This window comes from Dasypus novemcinctus, chromosome 5 (genome assembly GCF_030445035.2).
Source record: "Dasypus novemcinctus isolate mDasNov1 chromosome 5, mDasNov1.1.hap2, whole genome shotgun sequence".
Taxonomy (NCBI): Eukaryota; Metazoa; Chordata; class Mammalia; order Cingulata; family Dasypodidae; genus Dasypus; species Dasypus novemcinctus.
The window spans coordinates 128,083,531-128,102,600 of NC_080677.1; the positions used below are offsets into that span (position 1 = coordinate 128,083,531).

Consider the following 19,070-nt stretch of genomic DNA (forward strand, 5'->3'; position numbering starts at 1 on the left):
AGGTAGGTTGAGCTACCTAAGGGAATAGAGGTCTTTCAATACCTCAACTCTTGAACGTTTATTATTACCACGAAACTTCAGTTCTATCCTACAGAAGAAAGTGTTGAATGTATTTCACCATATGCATCTAAAAATGACATTAGGATCTGCACTAATAGACTATTGGATCACGGTTATTTCTGAAGTATGGCAGGCTTGTATGGCTACCAAACAGTGTTCGAAAAGCATGTATAAAGAGCCATTTGGATTCATTGATGTCACTTCATCAACTCTCTACATTTCTTTTACTGAAAATGAGAGAAATGTTTTCTTTTACTAAAGTTTGCCACAACTATTAATCTTATAGTACAATCATAGGTACAGCTAATGAGTGATTTTAAGAGTACTTTGTGACTGGTAACCTAATTCTGGCAGAATGAGGAAACTGTCTCCCTTCGTGATCTCTTTCAGCTGTAACACATTTGTGTCAAATTTATGTTTCTTAAAATCAAGACACTTGGCTATGGTTGTCAAGTGCTGTCTATGAAAATAACTACTCAGTAATGGATCTCATGATTTTTCATCTTTCATATGATGAGAACTGTAGAAAGAATTAGTATTTATTTATTTACAAAATCTGATGAACAAACAACTCTCTTCATTCCTTTTTGTTGTTTTTACACTCTGCCTTTCCTCTTTCTTTCCACTCCATCCTAGCAGAAGAATGCTGAGAAAAGCATAATTTGTGTTGTTGATATGTGGAATGAAATTGTCTATCCATCTGTGGTAGATTGGAGTATGTACCTCAATTGAAACATGCACTTAGTACGCATCCACATTTTTGTGTGCATGAACCTATTTACACATGAAGATGATACTTTTAGTTAAAGTGTAGCTTAACTGAATGAGGGTGGGTCTTAATCTGGATTACTGGGAGCATAAAAGGTCCAGGAGCCAGAAGTCAGTGGAAAATCTGAAGAACAAAAGAAAGGAAAGGACATGACCATATGACTGGAAATCCCAGGAACGCTAAAGTTCACCAGCAGCCAACATTAAAACCTAGTCTTCAGGGAGAAAGCAAGCCTTGCCAGTATCTTGATGGAATCAATACATATGTATTAAGGCAACACATTGTACAGTATTTTGATAGCAGCTCAGACAGCCTAAAACTCCCCCTAAATAGTCTTGATGAAGATGACTAATGCCATTAAGAAGCAAATTTCCCATGTAAAGTAAAGCAGTTTCCAAAAACATTTTGCTCCTTGACTTTTTGGTTGTTTTCATATCCAGCATATTTCAAATTGTCATGAAAGATTCTGTGACAGTTTGAGGCTGTATATATCCCAGAAAAGCATGTTCTTCGAAGTGTCCATTCCTGTAGATGCAGACCCATTGTGAGTGGTAAGTTTCGATTAGGCTACTTCAGTTAAGGTGTGACCCACCTCATTCAGGATGGATTTTAATCCCCTTACTGAAGTCCTTTATAAGTGGGATGAATACAAGATAGATAAAAGAAAGTCATGGAAGTAAGAAGCTGAAAACAATGAAACTCTGAAGGGAAGGGAGAGAGCAGCAGATGCTACCTTGTGCCTTGCCATGTGGTGGAGAACAAAAGAATTGCCAGCAGCCAGTCTTCAGGAAGAAAGCATCACCTTCATGATGTCTTGATTTGGATATATTTCTCAGTATCAACACTCTAAGCTAATAAATTCCCATTTTTTAAAGCCAATCCATTTTATGGTATCTGCTTTCAGCAGCCTAGCAAATTAGAAGAGGTGCCATTTGAAAACTTTTGACTTAGCTAAGTAAAAGTGAAGTACTTTAAATTTATATGAATTTACCTAAAGAATATCATCTTTTTTTGAAGTGTAGCCTACAGTCTCTTGATCATATATGATTCTTTCTCAAAGGTGCCAAGGTGGCTCAAGCCTGCAAAATATGGCTACCGCACTCTTGAAAGATATTTTTTTGCCATCACAGATGCCAGTACCAAGTGCCAGACAAAGTTGGCACCTACAAAATTATTTTCAGTACTTATTAAGAGATATAAAAGTGTCCTAATAAGATTCTCTGTCATATCCAAGCCTTTTGAGACAGCTATTAAATACATCTTGCTTGCCAAAACATGTGATCAAATTTCACCATGCTGGATAAGGCTGAGTGTGAACATCTGGTTAGACTGGAAAAGAAACACCTCTAAGAGTTTGGCTGTGGATAGGGAAATTCTTTCCATCCATAGCAGTGCAATATAATTCAGAGATCTAGAAAAAGCCTGTGTTTTCTACTATTATGGCTATCTGTTATTAAATTGCCCCACTTAGAGACCATTCAAGCATCGAATGGAAAACACAGCCCTACTCAGAAAATGCTATGATATTAAGACTCCTAACAATTTGGGTGACATGGGTATAGATTTCTGGAATTTATAAAACCTAGATTTTGGCATACCAGATCAATTTTCCTGAAGGTACCAAACTACCCGATGCTTGGTAATTCGCACAAGCTTTGTTAGTACATTGACCATGAGGATTCTTTTTTCCTTTGCATAGCTCTTAACTCGAGCTGACTTAAGTTATGTGAGGGAAGAGAAGAAAATATCCTGACTTCCACAGGGGAGAGATTCTCAGTAATTAGGACTCTCACAGCAAAGCATTTTTTGGAGGGAAGTACTGGAACTGCACATTTATTAGATGCATTTGAGAAAGGCAGTAGGAAATATTTGCTGCCTCCTTATAGGTGAGGGCATCTACTACTACTCTGTGATTACAGCCCTGATGTGAAACCTAAGCTATTTTAGAAAATCTTTCTTTTCAGCTAACCATGTGGCCAATTAGCCATAAGGTCAGACATCCAAAGGGTGCTGAAGTAAAACAGACTGGAAGGGAAAGCAGAATCAGTGAAGGGTAAGAGAAATACAGCAATTGCAGAACAGGCTCTGAGGAGCCTCCTCTTCTTGGGGTTACTGCATCTACTGTTTATGACATATTTTCCACTACTACCAAATATAATATAGCATCAATACTACCCTGTAACTTTCACTTTACTCCAGTGCCATTGCAGTAGCACCACTGAATAGAGGTTATTTTTACTAAACATCATTTCTACAGCCTAGATTTTTGGACAAATATTCAGAAATAATGATTTATATGGCAGAAATAACATGGAAAACAAATTTACTGAGAAGCATTTTAATTGCTATTAGCCACTGTATTAGTTAGCCAAAGGGGTGCTGATGCGAAGTACCAGAAATCTGTTAGCTTTTATAAAGGATATTTATTTGTGGTAGAAGCTTACAGTTACCAGGCAATAAAGAGTCCAGCTCAAGATACCTTAAGAGGTACTTTCTCACCCAAAGTCATTGACCATGTGTTGGATCAAGATGGTGGGCTATGTCTGCGAGGGTTCAGCCTTTCTACTTCCTCTTAAGGGTCGTGGGCCCAGCTTCTTCCAGTCTCAGCTGTAGACTAGCATAAGGCTCTGCAGGGTTCAGGTTCTTAGTTCTCTTCACAAGTTCAACTATAGACCATCAGACTCATCTCCCTTCCCAGGGCCTCTGCCTATCTACTGAGCTGTATCTCCTCCTCTGTGTTCTTCTTCTCTGTGTGTTTACTTCTGTGGGAGCATTTGTTTTATCCCCACGGGGGCTGGGACTCAATGCTGAGCCACACTCTAATGACATGGTTGGATCAGAGCCCTAATCTTAACATAATTTAATCAGACCTCTCAGTTGAATCTAATACAAAGGGTTATCACATCAGAGGAACCAACTGGTTTACACACATAATCTGTATTTCTTTTTGGACTTTATAAATAATACCAAACTACTACACCAACCAAGAAAGAAAGTTTATTAATAGAAACATATTTGCATATCCCTTATGCATATACATTAGATGCTGAAAGACCTTCAACATAGTAAAGGCATATTAGTTTAAAGCCCAAGTAATTTGTTTATTATGTATATTAGTCAGGATTCCCCAGGGAACAGAACTGATAGGAGATAAATATCCATATATTATGAGATTTATTATAGAAATTGGCTCACACAACTGTGGAGCTTGGCAAGCCTGAATTCCTTAGGGCAAGCTGAAAGCAGGGAACTCCAATGGAGGTTTTCAAAGGAGAAGCTGACTGACTCAAGTAAAGATAAAAATTCTTCCTTCTGACTGCTGAAATCATCAGTTCTCCCTTGAAGGTCTTCAACAGATGAGACTTCTTTCATTGCAGATGACAATGTCTTTGTTGTTTGTGGACATTGTTGTTTGTAATCAGCCATAAGTACAATCAACTGCTGATCGAAATCCACGAATACCCTCATAGTAACAGTCAAGTCAGTGCTTGCTTGACCAAAAAGACACCATAACCTAACCAAACTGACAATTGCACTTAATCATCACACTATGTAAAAAAAAGTTCTAGAGAACTTTGAATTAGGATTTCAGTTTGCATTTAAAATGGTACCTTTTTTCCTGCTTGTCATCATCACCCTTATCCTTTCCATACACCACCTATCTTGAGATGAGATGAATGAGTATCAGGTCCTAGTTTCTACCACCTGTGGTTACTTATCCAAGGAAGGGGTTTACTTTGACACTTGATTAACATCAATTTCACATGTGGTAATCATAAAAACAAATGTAATCTGCCCAAATTGTAATTTTCATGCTGGGATCATTTAGATTCCAGCAGTCTCTCTATTGATTAGTTTAAGGAAACTGTGCTTCCATTGTGCTTTTTTAATGAAGAAACCCAGTGAAAAATCATACTTGAATCTTGAGTAACTTTTTCTTGAGAAACATAATTGAATCTTAAGGAGCTATTGCACTTTTCCAAAGTGCATTATAGGATGTTGATGGTTGGGAAGATGAGTTAGTTGTTCATAGATTTAAAAATTATGTCTAAATATAAAAACTTGAGTAGTAGTTTAGTAGATATTTTTGAAATATTTACTGATGTAATAGTATAATGAGGTTTTAGGATTAGAGTCTAATGCCTAATAAAATAAGTGGATGCCTAAAATACTGCCTCTTCATAGTCTTCCTACCAGAAGTTCTATGACCACCCTGATTTCTTGAATCATGACCCAGTCTTCTTCCAAAGAAGGAAGTCTTGAAGCAGGGGCAGCAGAGAGAGAGAATGTGTAAAAGGAGTTGATGGAGAAAATGGAGAGAGAAAACAAAATTTGAATTACAAGGTTAAGCTAGCGTTCCTAGCTTAATGTTTCTAAAATGTGGCCTCTGGACATTTTACAGGTTTGTGTATGACCCTACCTTTCATGTAACTGTAGGTTAAAAAAAGTAGAAATTTCTATTTTTAAGGTATTTACTTTCTATATTGGATTTAAATATATACTTATGGTCATCAAAATATTTTGAAAGTGAAGTCAAAAGAATAGTGATTTCTCAAGGCAAAACCAGAGCAAGAATCACAACAAACAAAAAAAAAAATCTAGCACTAAGCAAGTGTGATTGGTGTATTACCTCTTTTGAGTAGTTTATAGATATAAACTTGGGGACATGCATTAAAGGTTCTATAACCTACCACTGACATTTACCATTTTCTCCTTTGTGAAGCAAGCAATCCATTCATACAAAACAGTAAGAGGGATTACTAGTTAGTTATTCAAATTTATCACATTTTTCCTTAGAAATATTACTGCAAAAAAATGGACCATTTGGGCCCCTTACCAACAGTACAAAGATAGACACACTGACAACTCTTACACACTAGATAGATCGCAAGTAGAAATCAGATCAAATGATACACACTGTTTTCACCATCAGTAATATCACCTTGAAATAAGTTCTCTAGCTACCCACAGTAATGTCTTCAGGGCACTGACCATGTCTTTTTCATCTTTAAGCCCAAAAGCTTAGCTCATTGCTCTCAGTGCATGGTAAGAATTAAATATATATTTGAGCAAGTGAACAGTTAATTGTGCCTACATATCCACACACATCACACCTCTTAAGCAGCGATAAAGATATTTTTATCTGGTTCTGAATACACTAGCCCTCTGCCTACATGATGGAGCATCTCCTTGTGTAGTACAGTATTTTTTTTTAATCAATCTACCGTGCACCAGGATTCTTTACTGAAGAACAAAATGATGACTGGTGTGAGGATTAAAATCAAGAGCGTCACTGAGCACCACCTTCCCAACAACGGGTTTCCCCCAAACCCCTCTGCCCCCACCCTTTGTGGTCCCAATTTCTTCCTCTGTGAATTTAGAATGTAATCACAAAAGTCCCAGTTACAAGGTTGCAAGCGCCAGGGTGCTGTTTCTCCAGCCCCTCCTCCCCCCACCCCCGCCCCCTTTTCCTCCTGCCCCCAGCTCCTGGGAAGCTCCGGCACCTCAGCTGGAATGCATGGGAGAGCCCAGACTGCCCACCTGGACAGAGGAGTACAGCGCAGCCAAGTGAGGGCCCCCGTAGCCCGGGGCCCCAAAGTGGGGCCCTGGTACCAGAGGAAAGGACACGGTGCCCCTGGGAAAGGAGAGCCGGCGGCCTCAAATTCCTCCCGCTGTGGACAGTCACTGCTCGAGCGCTTGCCCTTCTGGCGCCGGTTACAGAACCACACTGGGCCCACGACCTTCTCCAGCCCGAGCTGCTGGGCGACGTGGCTGGTCTGCAGCATGGGCTTTGGGCACTGCAGGAACATGCTCTCCAGGTTGCCCCTCATTCTGCTCTCAGTGCTCGGCCGCTTTCACTTCCGAGCCTGCTGCAGGAGGGTCTCCGTTTTGCATATCTCCTGGAGGTTCTGGTTGTCGGCCTCCTCCACCCACCGCTGGAGCAGGGGCCGCAGCTTGCGCATGTTCTTGAAGCTCCGCTGCAGGGCCCCGAAGCAGCAGCAGATGGTCGTCTGGCTGAACACCTTCCCAGAAAGCACCCCCAGGGTGAGCCCCACGTCGGCCTGGGTGTACCCCAGGGTGATGCGCCTCTGCTTCAGGAGCGTGGCAAACTGCTCGAGTTCCTTCTGCAGGCCTTTGATGTCCTGGGGCTCCTCGGGGTCCTGCTCCAGCTCCTCCTAGTCCGGCTTCGCCGCTCCAGGGGCAGCGCGGGGCTCGGGGCAGGCCCCATCGGGCTGCCCTCGGCCGGCGGGAGCTCCAGGCCCACTCCCACCTGAGGCCCGCAGAAGGCCGTCCCTCCGCAGAAGTCGCCCGGCGCGGGGCACGGGGGCAGCCCCCACACCCCCGCGCCCGGCCAGGCCCCCAGCCCGCCGCGAGGGCCCTGGAAGCCCAGCCAGGCCCGGGGGTCGACCCAGCCGGCGGCCTCGGGCCCCGCAGGCCCCTCGCACCCCCTGCCCGGCGGCGGCGAGAAGGCGAAGTCGGGAGCCAGGTGTCCTGCCATGGGGTGTCCGGGGCCCTGAGCCGGGGCCTGCTCGAGTACAGTCTACTGTAATCAAATACCCTCTCTTTCTCAGTAAGAGAATGCCTTTCATGACATTTGTTAATGTTGCCAATATTTGGTACATGATATATACTCTATGCCAATTTTTGTTCTACAGAAAATAGTATAAAAGGAGAGCTTTGATATCAATACATCTGACTCCTAAAATATTATGGGGCAAGAACTGTACCTTATTCACAAGGTTAGAAGGAAGAGTGGATGGAGAAGTACATTCTGCCCTTTTCCTCATAAATGACTCCAAGGGATAGGATACTACGCATGCTCGTGCCCTACAGAGCGCCGTGCATCCCCTTGCACCTTCCTACCTCCTTTCCATCCCCGGGCTTCCATCCCAGAAAACTCTTCCCCTCATTTTCACCATATCCAAACTTTACCCTCTCTGTTGGGCCCTGTCTATTCTGTGAAGTTATCTCTGATCACTTCAGCTTAAAGTAATTTCTCTTATTTCTTGTTTGCCACAGCAGTGCTATCTGTATGATTCTCTTGTACTTACACACTTATTTTTTTTCCAAATGTTTTGTTCACATTTTTTTTTCTCCCAGAATGTGAATTGCTTGGGCATAGATCCACTATTTCCGTAGTCTTTACAAGGCCACGTAGTCAATATTGTGTTGATTAAATTTTTAATTTTGAACATATACCTTGAAGAAATCATTAATAGGAAGATAGAAGGAAATGTCAGTATTGAACTCTTCATTTTTTGTGTCCCGTAATCTTCAAAATTGCTTCTAAGGTACATACTATTATTTCATTTTACAGATTAAAAAATCTGTGGCTCCAAGCATGTGGCAGAGTCAGGATATCAAACCCATTTGCTGTCACACTTTGCCACACTGCCTCCCTAATGGCAAGGCTTTTACAGCTCTCAGAGCATGGAAAATTCCTATAACATACAGCCTGGGAAGTGGTCCTGAATAATTGGTTCTATATTGCAAAGTCTAACAGAGGAGCCATGTCCCACAATTCCCAACCAGCCTCTGCTGATGTTCACCAGGCTGTGAGCAGCAGCTGGGAAAGCTGGTTCAGGGAGCCACTGAGGAAGCAGAGGAACACACATTCACTTATACATGTGGATTACATTAAAAGCCTCCAAGGGAGATTGAGAGGTGATGAGTTTTGTTTGTTTTTTGTTTATTATGATTGTTGGAATAATGAGAGTGCTCTAAGAATGACTGGCGTGATGAAAGCACAAATATGTGATTATACCTAATACAACTGATTGTACATTCTGGATGGATTTATTCTTTATTAATTTGTACCAATAAAATTGATTTGTTAAAAAAAAAAAAAAGCCTCCAATGATCTCAGCAGTAATCTGTTCTCCTTGACCAAATTATAAAGACAATATAAAATCACATTTTAAAAAAATATTTTAAACCTCAGAGAGACTATTTGAATTATTTTAAAATTTGTAGTTTATAATTGTAATATGATTTACATAAATAGAGATGTGCATACATGTATATGTATATAGCATATATATATACATGCACAGATATATACACATGCATGTGTATATTGTTTTTTCTTAACAAGGTAGACTTTTAGGTGTACCAGAAAGGACCATTTTCCAGGGATTTTTAATTAGTGGAAATTTGTCTTTTGCAATTCAATTCTTACCAACTGGCTCTGATTAAATATAAACACATACAAATATATAGACACACACACACACACACGATGATGCAAATTCAACAAGTGAATGGAGGCTGATTTTTTTTTATTGTCTTTTTTTTTTAAAGATACATAGATCACAAAAATATTACATTAAAAAAGTAAGAGGTTCCCATATAATCCCACCCCCCACCTCCCCCACTTCCCACATCAACAACCTCTTTCATCATTTCATTCGATGAATACATTTTGGAGCACTGCTACACAGCATGGATTATAGTTTACATTGTAGTTTATACTCTCCCAGTCCATTCAGTGGGTTGTGGCAGGATGTATAATGTCCAGCATCTGTCCCTGCAATGTCATTTAGGACAACTCCAAGTCCTGAAAATGCCCCACACATCACTGTATAACTCAGAAGACTTGAATCTCTGGACTGGACATGTGCCAGCTGGGCCCTGAGCCTCAGCAGAGTTGCAACTGCTACTCTTCGGTTCGTTTGTACCCAGGTCAGCTAACAGGAAGGTGAAGATGGTCAACCATCACACCAGGAAACCAAGAGTGCCTACAACTGCAAGCAGGAGAATCCCATCCATCAGTCATGTGGGATCCAAGACCCCTCTTGATTTAGAGGAAGAGTGGGCATCACCATCCCAGGGTCCACAGGATGGAAGAATAAAATATAGGTTAGAGTGGACTTACTGGTATTCTACTTTGGAATTATTGTGACTCTAGCAATGGAAAAGATTATATCACTGATTTGGAGAGAGTGGCCATGGTCGTTGCTGAGGACAGGGAGAGGGGAGAAGAGGCTGACTTTTTATAGGCTAACTTTTTTCACTTGATTCTGCATTCATAAAATATGAACACGATCTACATCACTACACAGATTTTACTCCTGTCTATAAAGGATGGAGATCCAAACCTTGCAATGCTCACTGTGGTCCCTGGCTCAGAAACAGTTTTCTCAGCACTCTCTTGACATTATTAATGGCCCTGATGTACAAACCCAGAATAAAATAGAATTAAAATCCAAAGTTAATTTCAAGCTCCATTAGAAATTAAAGGTGTTGGGAAAGAAATCAATGTTTGCCCAGTGCAAAATGACTAAATTCAAAGCAATTAATTCTATTATTTTGTAACTTCTAAAAACTATAGAGGACTTGCAAACTATAAAATGTTGCCACACACATATATATACAACATTTGACTAAAAATAATGAGAATGCATTCCAGAAGCAATGGGCAAAAATATATGTTATTACTTTGTAGCCACATCATGTAGTGTACACACTAAAATGTAGGTCTTAAAATAGAGCCAATTATTCTGTAAAATTCATAGCTATTCCCAGCAATTACCCACACTCAGTTGTAAATCTGGAAGGACTTAAGAGACAGAAACAATGTAAAAGAGCAAAGAGATTTATTTAAATGGAAAAAAAAAGGATCGGTTTCCTTAATCTTACTTTCTCTTTTTTCCAGCTTCTTTTTATGTAATGCTATAGATTACCAAACAAATGACTTTTAAAACTGTGGTTCTAGTTAGTATAAAGTATTTTGCAACCTGTCGAGTTATAGGTCATAAAAGACATAAAACTAACACTTGGTAAAAGCTTCTTCACATCAGAATCATTGGTACTTCTTTCCTCGAGTGCCTTTTGGGGAAAGTCAGAGTTAACAAAAGCATCTTTTGCAGGACCAGAAAGATCAGAGTCAAACTGGTCGGGATCAGACCTTGTAATGAGAATGTGTCACTTGTTCCTTCTACCCCCCTGCACCCGTCAAGAAAAAGCTTCATGAGAACTGGCTAAAGTATCACTTATCATTTCAGCAGACAAGGGTGAACAATTGTAAAAAATAATGTAGGGCCAAACCAGTTCTTAGCTAAGGAAATGTCATGATCCTTCTAGTTAAACCTTGCTCTCTTTGTGATGAAAGCAGCCAATATGATTAAGGGCTAAGAGCAAAAGACGAAGACACTAACCAGGCACTGGAACCATTCTAAGATTTGTCAGCAGCAGAATATAAAGACTCATGTCCTTCAGGTTTTCTCAATTTTGTCACATTCTTCCACTGGCTAATATTCAACCCCTTGAATTTTATAAAATTGTATATTTTCATATTGTGTCAGATGAACTTTCCTTGAAGGTGTGTCTTGTCTGACCCATTGATACAAAACTGAATTTTCAAGGTGGGTAAATTGCCTGGCCTACCACTCTGTCCACTACTTTGTTGTTGCTCTTTAGATGTCTATCCTAGCTATATCATAAAACAAACCTGTTGAACTATATTGATTCTCAGCTCTCTTAACTTCCCTATCGTTCAAGTTTTCCTTCTTTTCTGTGCTAGTTTAAAAGGACAATGTATGCTAGAATAAAGCAAACTGGGGTTCCAGCCCCAACTCTCAGTATTGTCTGTGATCCTAGAGCAGTGATTTAACCTCCCTGACCCTCAATTTCCTCTCCTGTGGAATAGAAGCAATAATACTTACCCCACAGGTCTTTAGAGGTTAAAGAAATTAAAAGGTATATGAAGTGGATGCGCATCACCAAGCATATAGTAGGACCTGAAATGTAGTAGCCTTTGCTCTTTTTGTGGCTCTCCACTTCCTGGTTGCCCAGGAACTGCACACATTCTCTCTCCCAATCTATCAGACCTACTTTCAGGAAAGCGGTTGGTACTTAATGTTAGTTCTCGAAGATGAACTTAAGTCTAGCAAACAAAAGGAATTAAGAAATATCAGAAATGAGAGTGCAGAGATGTGGAGATGAGGTTGAATAAGGGAGTATCAGATGTTTAAAATTTTTGAATCTTCCTCAACAACATTACTCACAGATGCAGCCAAGTAATGTGAAGAAATTGTCCCCCTACACTCCCCACTTCCTACTGCCCATTGGCCCTTCAATATCACATCCCTACTTCACAAAATTGGTCTTCATCAATCTTTGTCATATTCACAAACTGATCATAATTTATAAAAATGTGGTAACTATATTTTTATGTAAGTTTCTTTCCCCTTCTTAAAGCATTTTTGTTTTTCTTCTATGACTTAGTCCTCTCACTTTAGTCAAAATCTCTCACCTTTGCTTCTTAGTCAACTTCCTGGGCTCCTTTTTCAGTCTTACCCTTAAACAGTGATGCTCCCTGTCCTAGGACTCTCCTCACTACATACATTCCCCTTAAGGCCCCCAACCATGTCAATTTCCATTTATATGGAGAAGTTTCTTTCATGGAGATTGCTAGAGCATAGCATAATCCCAGACCCATTAAACTGCCTAATGAATAATGACCAGCACACAGTACAAATTTAATAAATATTAGTTGAATGAAAGAATGAATGTATGAACAATCTCTATATGCTATAAATATAACAAACTTGGCCTATTGAAAATCAAACTCTTCTTTCCCCATTATACCCAGATTTACTTTTCCTCCTGTAGTACCTAAAATGTGAATTGCCCACACTAACCCTGATTCCATCCTGATTCCTTCTCTACCCTCACATCTAATCAGTCATCAAGTTAAGTCTGTTTTATCTCTATATCATTTACATCCCACCATCCTCTCTGTGGCCCAGCCTCAGTTCAAGCTTTCCTCATTTCTGGCCTGGATTGCTGCAGGGTCCTTCCAACTCCTGAATTCAGAGTCTTCAGTCTCTCCTTTTCATTGCTGCTAGAAAGGAGTTTTCAAAAGTGAAAATCTGTTGCCATCATTTCCATGGTTAAAACATTTCAATAAATCTCCAAAATGGTCAATATAAAATTTGTATGTGCTAAACTCACAAAAGGATGCATGAACTAGTTTCTCTCTGCCTCTCTCTAGTTTCACCTCTATCCACTTTTCCTTTTCTCCAGGCACTCTGAGTATGTTATAATGTTTTATACATGACTTTGCATAGAGTGCAATTCCTTCTCTTCTAGGTAATCAACTTTGACATGTTCTTCATTGTTCTGCTCAAGTCTCATTTATTGAAGCAAACATTTTATCATCCCAAATTTGATTTAGGTCTCTACCCTTTATGCTCCCATGATATGCCATATATACTCTGGGAACGAAATAGCAATACAGAGTTATTGGATATTTTTTTATGTCAATAAATGTCTTGTTTGACTTCTTATACCAATTCACAGGACAGGATCAATATGGTAGACACTCAACAAATTTTTATGTAATGAAGGAGAATTCCACACATGCCCAGTCTAACACTTCCCAAACTATTTATCAGTATGACTTCAGTTTTGAAGGAAAGCAGGTTGGACTTGGGTAAATTTTCAGCCCTCACTTTTTCTATTCTTTCTCTTTCTTTGTGTTTTTCCTCTATAATCTGTATCAAGTGGGGAATTACCTGATATCAGTCACATATTTGGAAATTCTTTGATATGAGTAGGATTTAGTCTCTGTCCATTTTCCCATCTGTTATACTTTAAGCAGGTTTACATATAATTGTACAAGGAAAAACTAGATTCCCAGTTAAATATATTTCAGTTGCAGGAAAACTTACTTCTCTTTGCTTCTTGCTTATAAAGCTAGCCTTTAATATAAGGTTTAATCCCTTTATGCTGTCTGGAACGTGTCCAGAGTGTTTCTGTTTTGTTTTGTTTTTCAGATTATCTCATCCGAATAGTTAATTCTTGGATACTTCTAGGGACGGAAAGGAATAACTTTTTGAGCTCAGACTCTGAACTTGGAGACTACCCTGTCAATCTATCAATTCCATGTCCATCTGGTTTTTGTTTTTCTCTAAACCAGTGATTGTTAAACTTTAGCTTGTTTGAAATTTGCTTAAGTTTCAATGTAGATTCCAGGCCATCATCCCGAGAGTTTCTGATTTATATGGTCTGTAATAGGTTCAGAGAACCCATATTTTAATGAGCTTACTGGAAGATGCTAAAGCAGTGGCCCATACTGATTCAAATAGGAAATAGGCTTCCTCTTTTGTCATCTCCTTCAACTAGAAGATGGACCCTTTTGGTTCTATTTATTCCAACTTTCCCCCTCCCTGAACTTCACATTCACCAGATTGTGAAACCATCATTTACTGTAGTTCTATGGAGCTAAATTGATGTTTGTTCTACCTTACTTCTATGAGTCACTTCAGTCATGAGTCACAAGTGTACTCCAGTACTTTTTGATCCAGAGTTTCTCATTTTACCTTTTCCAGGACTTAGGACATGGTCAGGATGAAGGTTATTGTAAAATATATTGCCAAGGGGCCTTAAGAAGGAGAGGGAGTGTCTTGGAGTCCTCAAACCCCAGTCATTGGAATGGGGGACAGATACAATACTGGAGAGCTTACATTTGGAATCATTCATTCCACAATTTTATATGTACAGTGAGCAGGCACTGTAATAACTATATATGATGTCAAGAATGAAAAAGAAAGTGTTTCCCAAAAGTAAAATAACAACTGATGCTAACACAGAAGAGATAAAATATTTCCAAAACTTTGATATAACAGTTTGTGACCCCCCATAAATTTTGAAGTATTATTAATTCATAATTCCCACACAATAAAAAATAGTATACACTTCAGAAAAGAAGCAGTAGATTCATGTATATTAATGCATGTACATTTATTTTACTAAAGCAATGTGCTTTTATTTTATACAAAAATGTTCCTGTAACATGCTCACAACCTTAATAATAATAAAGAAAGTATTGTTTCCCTTTCTCCTGAAACTAGACCTAATAAAGGGTGACCAGCTTTGACTGTGCATGTCGATGACTTTAGTCCTTTTTGGTTTTCTACCCCTCTAGCTACCTTTTTAATGTCAGTGACAAAACATGGTACATTTAGTGCATCATGAATAATATTCTGTCACTTTGAATCCTGTCAAGCACTTTCTTCTTTTGTTCTGATCTTCATACACTATTTAAGAGTGATACCAGTACCAGGAACTAATAAAGTAATGATTTCACTGTTTAATTCTACATTTCTTTAAGAAAAGGGTACTTTTTTCCTCAAGCTTTTTTTTAAAAGAAAAGGTAAAAAGATAATTATCCTTTAAATCAACATTTGTTTTGCATTTTACAGTAAAACTAAGAAGTAATTTAGTAACAACTTTCTAATAGTAACTTAATGAGTTTTATCCAAGAACTAGTATCATGTGGTGCATAATTTTTATGTGTATATGTTTCTAAACTAAGCCCAGTTGTGATTTTTGTTTTGTTTTTTACTTTTATCAGCAAGAAAGAAAGGATAAGAAACTATAAACAGACTCACAGATCCCCAGTGTACTTAACAGGAGTATTTAACAGTATTCATAATACTTGGTTGCTGTGCAAATAGGAAGCATTTTGCAGTAAAATGATAAGGATCAGAAACAAATCTCTAATATAGGTACCAGAAAACCTTTTATTTCTTGTGTTCATACTATGCTGGTTGTCACTGAATAAAATCTAATTGATTTTCTTCAATCTGCCTGAACAAAGAAGAATACCCATTAGGTGCTTTGTATGATGGGAGGTGCAGGTGCCAATGTAAGCCTAAGTATTTGTTTCTTTTTCTTGGTACTCCATAGCCTCAATGATGCATGTAATTACCTTGATTGAAGCATTATGGGAGAGTGCATTATCTTGGCAGAACCTCGATGAGAAAGATATAAACTGGACACAAGGGGAAAAATCCTATGAGTTGAAAAAGAAAAAAAAAAATAGAGGGTGGGTGGGGATACCACCCAATGTATGTTATACACTAAAACATGTAGATACCACTACATGCTCTCCCTATAGGCAAGCCCATAGTTCTCAAGTCCATGTGCACAGATATGTGGATTTCTGCTATAGCAGAAAATAACCCACTCTCCAATTTGCAGATATGTTGTTTTGGGATTTGTTTTTGGAACCACCTGGGAATGGTTTCCTTGAATGACAGAATTCCAGAATATTTTTGTACATATTCACATTAGCATATAAGATTATTAAATTTGTAAAAGAAATTTGTAATAAATATCAGAGCAGTAGAAAATTTTTCATAATACCTTTAAGAGATAGTTTCATGCATTTCTTAATTTAAACTTATTAACCTTTGGGCAAAGTAAGAATTTTTATTATTATTTAAAGAACTATAAATTGGATTTAAATCAAGCTCTGTATTAACCTTCCAGAGGCCCAAATCTTTCAAATTAAATGTGCATACCCTTGAAACAACAATACCATTTCTAGAAATATATATCAAGGAAATAATTAGATAAGTTCACAATGATTTATATGTGATGAGGCTCAACTCAACCTAGTTATTGAAGGATGAAAAATAGGAGCAAAGTTAAGCATCCAGCAATAGGAGTGCGATAAAATAAATGATGATATGATGATGTACTAGGAAGCCATTAAAGTCATGAAGCAGAGCTACTTGATTAACAACAAAAACATAAGAATCCCATTCTATACTATAAGGGCAAAAAAAGCAAAAATCAGAAGGTATAGTTTCAAAAAACAAAAAATGAAAAAACATAAAGTGCTTTATTTCACTATATGAACAGTGATTTTTCTCCAGGTATTGAGATTACAGATCGTTTCAATATTCTTTTTAATATTTTTAGATATTGTCTTAGTTATATTAAATGAGCATGTATTTTTAAGTAATAAATGATAAACTTATTTTCGTGTTTATAAATTCAGTGATAAAACTGCAATAGGAGGCAAAAACCAGACATCAAATCCTAATATAGTTTAAAGCCCTAATTGTATTTTATTTTTTAGATATTTTTTCTCTTTATTTATTTTTTTAATGTTATATTCAAAAAATATGAGGTCCGCATACACCCCCCCACCCCCATACCTATTTATTTAAGCAAATACCCGAATGTATTGTAAGTGCCTTAAGGAAAGAGACTGTGTCTTAAAAAGGAAAAGTAATATATTCACAATAAATATTTTCGAATAAATGTACAGAATTGGTTAAGTCACTTCCCCTGTTTGAGGCTCATTTTCTTCATCTACAAAATAAACATGAAAGATTTCTTTGCACTTCTCAGGAGATTACTTTAAGGCTAAGACGAGAGAATTAGATGTTGACTGTGAAGCCCTCCATGCCTGTGAAGGAACATTATTTTTAACCACAGTAATTACACAAATAGCGATCAGTGAACCCAGTGTTCAAATCCCAAACTATGCAGCAAGCAGAAAGTATGAGTGGCCCCTTTGTGCCTGTTTTCTTCACGGTAGGGTTGCCTCTTTTCCTCAGGTGCCCCATGAGTTATTATGCTCCCTCCGGCTTTCCTCAAAATGTATCCCCATAAAATAACAGGGACTCATGCTTAAACCCACTCCCAGTGGGATTTGCATTTTTATAAGATGTAAGAAATTAGCCAAAAGAATTACCAGGAGTGAAATTTTCAGTTTCCATGAGCACCCCTAAAATCACCCCAAGCTTGCTGTTGTATGAAAGCCATTCATTCATCAGAAGTAGAGAATGCTTTGACAGGCTTCCTGACTCAAATCTCCCATCTCTGACTATAAAAAATATCTTAAATCAATTGAAGCAAAATTCTACCCATTTTAAAAAATGTTATTAAAATTATCCTTCTATTACATTAAAAATGAAAAAAATATATATAGTCATAGTACTTTGCTAGTATAATCCTATTTTAAGATGCTGTGTAAGGCACTAAGAACAAAAGAAGGCAAATACATGTCTTTATTCAGACATATATATATATATGAACATATATATATATATATATATGAACATATATAAACCTTAGTCAACTTGGAAACTGTTTTAATCAGGACAAACTAATAGCAAAAACCTAATAACAAGTCTCAGGAAATGTAATTTTTAAAGTGTTTAGAATAGCACGAGACCAATTAAGTTAGGATTTTTAGAAAAAGTGAGATTAGAACCAAAAAGAATTAGTGTGTTTATATTGGTAGAATGAAGTGCGTCCTATAAGAAGAACTTAACCACACAAAGTATTAGACCCAGAAGAGAATGGGAACAGCCTTTCAATTGCTAAGGCCAAAACCCATCTTTGACACCTCTGTCACTCATACCCCACATCTGATCCTGCAGCTAATTCTGGTCTCACTGCTTCCATCGCTATCACTCCGGTTACAGTGTAAGTCCTGATTATGTCAACTCTCTTCTCAGTGACCTCCTATGCCTCTCCAATCAGTCAAAGTAAAAATGCAATATCTTTTCAGTGGCTTCCAAGCCCCTAAATTATCAGGCGCCCAGTTACTTCTCTGGCTTTGGCTTCTACTACTTTTCCCATTGCTTGTCCCTCATTCATTCAATTTCTGCCACACTGGACTTTTTGCTGCCACATGAACATATGAGACACACTCATATCTCAGGATCTTGTGCTCGCTTTTCCATCAGCATACCTACCTCATGGCAAGTTCCATCAACCACACAAGTCTTTACTCAAATATTACCTTATTATGGAGGTCTTCCTCGACTACCTTATTTAAAGTTGTAATCACTCCATCTCAGTCCTCCTTCCTCCTTCCCTGTTTTGTTTTTCTTTATAGCATTTGTCACTTTCTAACATACCATTTAACTTATTCATTTTGCTTTATTATCTATTTCATGCAGCTAGAATGTAGATTACTTGAGGTCAGGGATTTTTTTTGTTTTGTTTTGCTCATTATTGTGTCCTCAGCACCTAAAATACTGCTTGGCAATATAGTAGGTATACAATTAATATTTATTGGAGTACATAAATTAATTGATTTATACTTGGGACAGCCAGGAATCTAGTTTGAAAAGAAGTGACTGAAATTAAACCTATAAGAAGTCTAGTTCACTAGACTGCCAACTGAAAAGTATTGAGGACTTGTATTAAGATGGTAGTTATAGAATGGTATACTATTAATGAGAGGAAAAGTAGAAACCAAAGTAAAATTTAAGTATAGATCCCAAAATAAACGGTCCCAAATCATTTTTCCTGGAATCGCTACTATTAAAGTAGGCAGAGGATTTACAAAATTTAGATGAGCTAATGAAAGATAGGACATTGTTTGAAATGTTAGGAGTAGACTTAATAAAACTTTATAATATGGTTGTGAAAAATGCACAAATAGATATTTCTAGGAGCTGATAAAAATTATCTACTGCTAATTATA

General features: G+C 38.0%; 1 protein-coding gene and 1 pseudogene across 1 annotated transcript in view; one reads left to right on the forward strand and one right to left on the reverse strand.

Moving 5' to 3' along the window:
- CNTNAP2 (contactin associated protein 2) overlaps positions 1 to 19,070 on the forward strand; it is a 2,351,919-nt gene that overhangs the window by 1,403,732 nt on the left and 929,117 nt on the right. The window lies entirely within an intron of this gene.
- On the reverse strand, positions 6,335 to 7,328 carry LOC139438987 (POU domain, class 5, transcription factor 1 pseudogene; annotated as a pseudogene).